The 8,207-nt window shown below is 44.8% G+C and overlaps 1 pseudogene; it reads left to right on the top strand.

Moving 5' to 3' along the window:
* The first annotated feature begins 7,778 nt into the window (after positions 1-7,778).
* LOC143937658 (5S ribosomal RNA) lies at positions 7,779-7,897 on the top strand (annotated as a pseudogene).
* The last annotated feature ends 310 nt before the right edge of the window (positions 7,898-8,207 follow it).

Here is an 8,207-nt window from a genome sequence, read left to right as displayed (position 1 = left end):
ATGTCGGAATAGCAATTAGATGAGATGATTGCTGTAATCATGAAATATCAGCAACGACTAGGTTTCTATCGGATGAGAAAGTATAATAACTGGCAAAGTATGACATGGCAAAGAGACAAATTGCATTAGAGATGTGAGATGGACATGAAATGTCAATCCCCATTGGTTACTTACATGTAAACGCGGCTACATACAGCAAAGTGTGAGCTAAGCAGCTAAAGGGTATTTAAGAGTAAATTGACGTAGCTTGAAAATTCCAACGTGTAAATCGTTCCATTAATTATGCTACGCACGAAGACGGCTTACACTGACTGTTTTCCGTGGAAACTGGTCATCGGCATAATGTATCAGTAACCATGAACATTAATAGTGATAGACAGCTTACATTAGGATGTATGCATGATGTGAATGTAAAATGAATGTAAAATAGTTGCATTATGTGTTATTAATGTATTGCTATGCTTTGCTACTGCAACCACTTCTCAATCAAGTAAACCGTCCCACTGCTTTTCTCACATTTTGCCGCTGTTAAAAAATGTGTTGCAAATGGTTATCAGTGTGACAGTTAATGTGGAGAAGAAGTATAACAAAATAGAGTCAGAAAGAGAATCCTATTGCATAGAGGTAGCGAGAGATGGTTGCATTAATCTTAATGTGCAGTGTGTAAAAGGTTTTAAAAAGATGGCTTTGTGTGACTTTTGCTTTAACGTAAAATTAGCTGTAGACATTATAACTTGTTACAATGATTTAGTAATCTCTATAAAATAATAATAATAAGTATAGCAAAACAAATTAGGAAAATTCTGAGGCAGTATGTATAGGTCGAGATATAGTGAATACACAAAAGGGATCAAGGGATAGTAGCAAAGTCAAGGGATAAATGCAAAGGTACTCTATTTAACAGTAAATTGACGTAGCTTGCAAATTCCAACGTGTAAATCGTTCCATTCATTTTGCTGCTCAAGAAGACGGCTTACACTGACTTTTTTCCGTTTCCACTGGAAAGAGAATCCTATTGCATAGAGGTAGCGAGAGATGGTTGCATTACTCTTAATGTGTAAAGGTTTTAAAAAGATGGTTTTGTGTGAATTTTGCTTTAACGTAAAATTAGCTGTGGACATTATAACTATGGTTAGGTTTACAATGATTTAGAGTTAGTAATCTCTATGATATAATAATAATAAGTATAGCAAAACAAATTAGGAAAATATTGAGGCAGTATATATAGGTCGAGATAAAGTGAATACACAAAAGGGATCAAGGGATAGTTGCAAAGTCAAGGGATAAATGCAAAGGTACATTATTTAAGAGTGAGCTTGCAAATGCTCCAACGTGTAAATCGGTCCATTAATTTTGTTACGCACGAAGACGGCTTACACTGACTGTTTTCCGTTTCCACTGGAAAGAGAATCCTATTGCATAGAGGTAGCGAGAGATGGTTGCATATGGCAGAAAGACGGCTTACACTGCTTTTCTCACATTTTGCTGCGGTAAAAAGAAATGTTTTGTCACTGTGTTTTAACTGTGACAGATAAGGTGGAGAAAAAGAAGTAATACAGGAAATCAAGTCAAAACGTGGAAACGTTTATTTGTCATGACAGCTGATACTGGTTGAGCAATAAAACTGTTTTATTAAGATGTAAGACTAGTTTTATTCTCTACATGTAGGCTTTTAACCGAGTTGTATAATATAGGCGACCAATAGGACATTTAAATGGCTTAATATTGTAGGGAGGAAGTATCGCTGTTCAAAGGTAAGAGATTGAAAGCTTAGCTTGAAAATGGCCGAGAAATAGTTGCGTTAGTCTAAATTTAAAGGATATGCCGGTACCAATGAGAAAGCTTATTGATTGACTAGTTGATCTTTGCATTACACAATCCTATTATTATTATTATTATTATTATTAAGATCATAGTGCAGAGAGATACTCAGTTAATACTAGCCTCTCTTTAAATTAGCCTCACTGTTTACTCTAGCATCTCTGTATACTCAAGCCTATCTACATACACAAGTCTTCTGTATTGTGTATTAACTAGCCTTTCTTCTGTATGCTGTAGTCTTCTATATATACCAGCTTCTCTGTACACCCTTGCATCTCTGTAAACACTGTGTAAACTAGCCAGTCTTATGTATACACTCGCCGACTGTATACACTAGACTCTCTGAATACACTAAACTCTCTGTATACCACAGCCTGTCTTCTATATACACTAGACTGTAAAAACTAGCTAGAATACACCAGCCTGTCTTCTGTACCCACTAGACTCTCTGTATACACTACCCCGTCTTCTGTATAGAATGTCAGCTTTCATGTATACCCTTTCTGTCACTGTCCTTTCTGTATACACTCGACTCTCTCTATACACTAACCTCTCTATATACACTAACATCTTTGTATTTGTCTTTAAACTAGCCTCTCTGTGTACCCCAGCCTCACTGTTTACTCTAGCATCTCTGTATACTCAAGCCTATCTACATACACGAAACCTGTATTCTGTATTCACTAGCCTTTCTTCTGTATGCTGTAGTCTTCTATATATACCAGCTTCTCTGTACACCCTAGCACTGTAACAGTACTAGGTTCCTGTATTACAGAAACAGAACACCAGCAATAAGGTGTATACTGTGCAGGAGGCACACAACACCGACTCTAACTTCTGCACTGCAGATGCATGTATTGCAGAAATTGAACACCAGTAATAAAGGGTAGCTTCAGGTGTGTACTGTGCAGGAGGCACATAACACCCATTGTAACAGTGCTAGGTTCCCAAGCAGTAAAGACACTGTCCCTGCCTATCGTCCTCTTTCCCTGACCACCGCAACACACTATACAAGGCCGCCATGCTGGCGGCCTTATATAGTGTGGGGTGTGTACTAAACCCCCCTGAGCTATAATTGGCCGCAGGAATCCTGCCTGTGGTGAATTGTGGCTCTCCTCACACAGGATGTCACATCTGTTCTTATTATATAGAACCTATTATGCTCCTCGTAAACTTTTTCAGTTTGGCCAAACGGCCGGACGCAAGTTGCCCCCGGTGCGGGAACATGGGGGGAGACATGATGCACATGTTTTGGAGATGCCCGAAGTTGATCCGCTACTGGACAGAGGTGACAGGAACCATTGATCGGGTGGTTGGAACCTCCACCATGATGGAGGCAAAGTATTGTCTCCTGGGATTAGTTGAAGGAGTTGGAAACCCGGGAAGTAGCCAGATGGCAGTTCTGAGATGCCTATTTCAGGCAAGGAAACTGATTGCCCAACCCTGCTTAGCCTCCAATGTTGGCAATGACTTGATTTTTTTTCGCTTGTTTCCCAAGATGACCATGTTGGCGTTTGTCAAGATGGTTGAGAGTGCCCGAAGAGATCGCCTATGGCCCCATCACCTTGAAAGTGCCTGATCTTGTCTGATCTCGGAGGCTAAGCATTGTCGGGCCTGATTAGTAACTGGATGGTAGACCAACTGGGAATACCAGGTGCCGTAGCATTCTTTTTATGTTGTTGGCGTTGACATGCTTTTTTTTTCCGCTTGTTTCCCAAGGTGATCATCTTGGCATTTGTCAAGAGGGCTGAGAGAGCCCAAAGAAATCTCCTACGGCCACATCCCCCTGAAAGCGCCCGATCTCATCTGATCTCAGAGGCTAAGCAGGGTCCGGCCTGGATAGTACTTTGACCTGTTTTTCTTTCGCTTGTTTCCCAAGGTGACCATTTTAGCATCAGTCAAGAGTTTTGAGTATGTCCCAAAGCGTTCGCCTGAGGTCACATCACCCTGAAAGCGCCCGATCTCAGAGGCTAAGCAGTGTCTGGGTCAGATGGGAGACCGCCAGGGTCTATGTTGTTGGCGTTGACCTTTTTTTTTTCACTTGTTTCCCAAGATAACCATCTTGGTATTTGTCAAGAGGGTTGAGAGTGTCTAAATAGAACACCTATGGCCACATCACCCTGAAAGTGCACAATATCATCTGATCTCGGAGGCCTAGCAGTGTACGGCCTGGTTAATACCTGTATGGGAGACCATCTGTGAATACCAGGTGCCGTAGGCTTCTTTTTATGTTGTTGGCATTTACCTGTTTATTTTCGCTTGTTTCCCAAGGTGACCATCTTGGTGTTTAACAAGAGGGTTGAGAGTGCCCAAAGAGATCACCTACGGCCCCATCACCCAGAAAGCGCCCAATCTCATCTGATCTCAGAGGCTAAACAGTGTCGGGCCTGGTTAGTACCTGAATGGGAGACCGCCTGGAAATACCAGGTGCCATAGACTTCTTTTTTTGTTGTTGGCTTTGAACTGTTTTTTTCGCTTGTTTCTCAAGGCGACCATCTTGGCGTTTGTCAAGAGGGTTGGCCGTGTCTTGAAGAGAACGCTTACGGCCACATCACACTGAAAGCACCCGATCTCGTCTGATTTCAGAGGCTTAGCAGCATCAGGCCTGGTTAGTACCTGGATGGGAGACTGCCTGGGAAGACCAGGTTACATAGAAGGATCTGGTCTGGTAGTGTCTTGATTGGGAGATCGCCTGGGAATACCGGATGCCGTAGGATTCTTTTTATGTTGTTGGCTTTGACCTGTTTTTTTTCCCTTTTTTCCCAAGGTGACCATCTTGGCATTTGTCAAGAGGGTTAAGAGTGCACAAAGAAATTGCCTACGGGCACAACACCCTGAAAGCGCCCAATCTCGTTTGGTCTCAGAGGCTAAGCAGGGTTGGGCCTGGTTTGTACCTGGATGGGAGACCGCCTGGGTTTTCCAAATGCTGCAGGCTTCTTTTTATGTTGTTGGCGTTGACTTGTTTTTTTTGTTTGTTTCCCAAGGTGACCATCTTGGCGTTTGTCAAGAGGGTTGAGCATGCATTTGATCTCAGAGGCTAAGCAGGGTTGGGACCTGGTTAGTACCGGGATGGGAGACCGCCTGGGATTTCTCGATGCCATAGGCTTTTTTTTTAAGTTGTTGGCATTGACTTATTTATTTTTTTTGTTTTATTCTTTTATTAAGTATAAGTAGAACAATATAAATATAACAGTCAACCATACAGCATGACCCAGGGTCACAATTACATGCTAACAAAAAATAGGCAGCCAAATAACTCTGGGTTCTCAGAGGGGAGTCCTACAGTTTCATGCAGAAAATAGAGAAACCCCACCTCCGACATGTAGTACAGTATAACTAGTGCAGCTCCGTTCGGACAAATGTAATCATGGAGAACAACTGGGACCACAGCGAGCCAGCTTATCATGACCTACGTGAACCAGAGCAAAATATGAGCCGGTCATGTCCAGAACCCTGGGGTTCTTCTGGGTCCCGAAGGCTAGTAAGGAGACAAGGCATAGTCAAAAGGGAGGACGGGGGAAGAAGAGAGTGCAAAGACGGAGAGAGAGGAGGTGGGGGGATGGCGACGGGGAAAAAAAGAAAAATAAAGACAAAAAGGAGGGGGGGAATGCCACCCAGGGCAGACATGGCCTACGTAGGTAAACGTTAGATGTTCAGTCGTTTTCTGGGATGGAGGCACTGCTCACCTCCCGAATGTAGTCTCGAGTACCAGTAAAATACGCCCAGGGCCTCCATGTAACACTAAATGCCTCTTCAGTGTTGTGAAGGGTGGCGGTCAATTCTTCCATCCGGAGAATATGATTGACTTTGGAATACCACAGCACCTTGGATGGGGGCTGAGGCTGCCTCCACAGTGCGGGAATGCAGGCCCGGGTGGCATTCAGGAGTTGCATCGTGAGGGTTTTTTTGTATTTTCGAACAGGCTGTTCGGTCAAGTGTAGAAGGCACGCTACTGGGAACCCAAAAGTTCCTCAAGGCCGGGCATGCCCAGAAAAGGTGTCCCATGGTCCCCATATCTGAATTTCACCTCCAACAAACATCCGGGATCGATCTATCCATTTTATGGGACTCTATACCAGCGTGAGACTATCTTGTATCTTGATATTGGTTTGCGATGGAAGCTTTATGTACTAAGGTCAGGATCTTCCCTATCTGTTGTGGGGTAAATGTGATGCCTAAGTCCCTCTCCCATTTGTGGATAAATGGTGGGGGTCGACTCCTCCTCCTGACTACTCAATAGGTTGTACAGGAGGGAGAGGGTGTGTCGCACAGGTTCCCTTTTGTGACAGATGGATTTATAGGGTGTCAGGTCTCTAGGAGTGTAGGGGGCCCTTTGTATGGCCAGAAGAAAGTGACGAAGTTGATAAGCACTAAACAAGTCAAGCGGAGGGTCAGAAAGCTCGGCGACAGTTTACGTGGTCGGGAGCCCTCCCGTGGGCCACACCTCTCCCAGACGCTGTTTCCCCACCACTGTCAACTGTCGCAGTTTCTTGTTGGTAAATCCCGATGGGAAGTCTGGATTACCTATAACCGGAGTCATTGGTGATGGCAGGGGAGCAATGTGTGTGCAGCGGAACAACCTCCGCACAACAGCCAACGTAGCTCCCACTACGGGGTGACCTCTGAGGTCTTTTGGTAGGGAGGACAGGAGCCACGGGGAGGTCAATAGGGGAATGGATCCATCCTCAATCTCCATCTCCACCCACTGCTTGTGTGGGCCATTACAATGCCAATCAACGACTCTCGCTAGCAGAGTCACTCTGTAGTATTGTCTGAGATCTGGGAGACCCAGACCCCCCTTGTCCTTTGGTCTGGCAAGCAATTGCAAACGGGCTCTGGGCGGTTTGCGCGCCCAAATAAAGTCCCGGAGCAGCACCTGCAGTTGTCTGAAAAAAATTGGGGGTAACCGGATCGGTAATGTCTGGAACATGTATAAGATCCGAGGGAGGGCCATCATTTTGAATGCATTACAGCGCCCGAACCAGGTCAGTGTTAAAGCATTCCAGTTTCCCAAATCAGATTTCAGTCTATCCAGGAGAGGGACAAAATTAAGCAGGTACAATTGCGCTAAATCCGCTGCGATGTCAACGCCCAGTTAACGTATAGATTTTTCAGCCCAGTAGAATGGAAAAGAGGAGCGGAGCCTCTTGGCCTCACCATCCGGAACCGATATATTCAATACATATAGGCTGCCGTGTCGCTGTAGAGACGCAAGTATTTTGGGAAGCAAAATGTGTGGATTGGAGACGGAAAAAATTAGATCGTCAGCGTACGCCGCAATTTTGTGGTGTGCCGAGGGTTTGGATATGCCAGTAATATTCGGGTCATTCCGAACGTGACACATAAGTGGTTCCAGTGTCAGAATTAAAATTAGGGGAGACAGAGGGCACCCCTGCCTCGTCCCATTAGTGATGGGGAAAGAGTCCGAGCACCACTCGGTCACCCGTACCGCTGCCGATGGCGTGGAGTAAAGCGACATTACCCAGCTCATCATGTTGGGGCCAAGACCTATATGTTCCAGGGTGGCCTGCATAAAGTGCCAGGCCACCCTGTCAAAGGCCTTCTCCGTGTCCGTTGACAACATAAGCAAGGGCCTTCCCTGTACATGCGCCGCATGGATTAAATTGAGGACTCGGGCCGTATTGTCTCTAGCTTCCGACTTATTTTTATTTTTTTGCTTGTTTCCCAAGGTGACCATCTTGGCGTTTGTCAAGAGGGTTGAAAGTGCCTGAAGAGATTGCCTACGGGCACATCACCCTGAAAGCACCCGATCTCGTTTGATGTTGGAGGCTAATAGAGTCGGGCCTTGTTAGTACCTGGATGGGAGACCACCTGGGAATACCAGGTGTCGTAGACTTCTTTTTATGTTGTTGGCGTTGACCTGTTTTTTTTTCGCTTATTTCCCAAAGTGACCATCTTGGTGTTTGTCAAGAGGGTTGAGAGTGCCTGAAGAGATTGCCTATGTCCACATCACTCTGAAAGCACCCAATCTCGTCTGATCTTGGAGGCTAAGAAGAGTCGGGCCTGGTTAGTACCTGGATGGGAGACCACCTGGGATTACCAGTTATTGTAGGCTTCTTTTTATGTTGTTGGCGTTGATTCGTTTTTTTTTTTTTTGCTTGTTTCCCAAGGTGACCATCTTGGCATTTGTCAAGAGGGTTGAGAGTGCCCAAAGAGATCGCTTACAGCAGCATCACCCTGAAAGAGCCCTATCTCTTCTCTTTTCTGAGGCTAAGAAGGGTTGGGCCTTGTTAGTACCTGGATGGGAGATGGCGTTGGAATACCAGGTGCCGTATTCTTCTTTTTATGTTGTTGACATTGACCTGTTTTTTTTTCACTTGTTTCCCAAGGTGACCATCTTGGCATTTGTCAAGAGGGTTGAGAGT

This window comes from Lithobates pipiens, unplaced genomic scaffold (genome assembly GCF_037356315.1).
Source record: "Lithobates pipiens isolate NorthernLeopardFrog02 unplaced genomic scaffold, aLitPip1_a1.2 Scaffold_28, whole genome shotgun sequence".
NCBI classification, from domain to species: Eukaryota; Metazoa; Chordata; class Amphibia; order Anura; family Ranidae; genus Lithobates; species Lithobates pipiens.
Note: the sequence above shows the minus strand (reverse complement) of the source record. Positions and strands in the feature narration are given on the sequence as shown.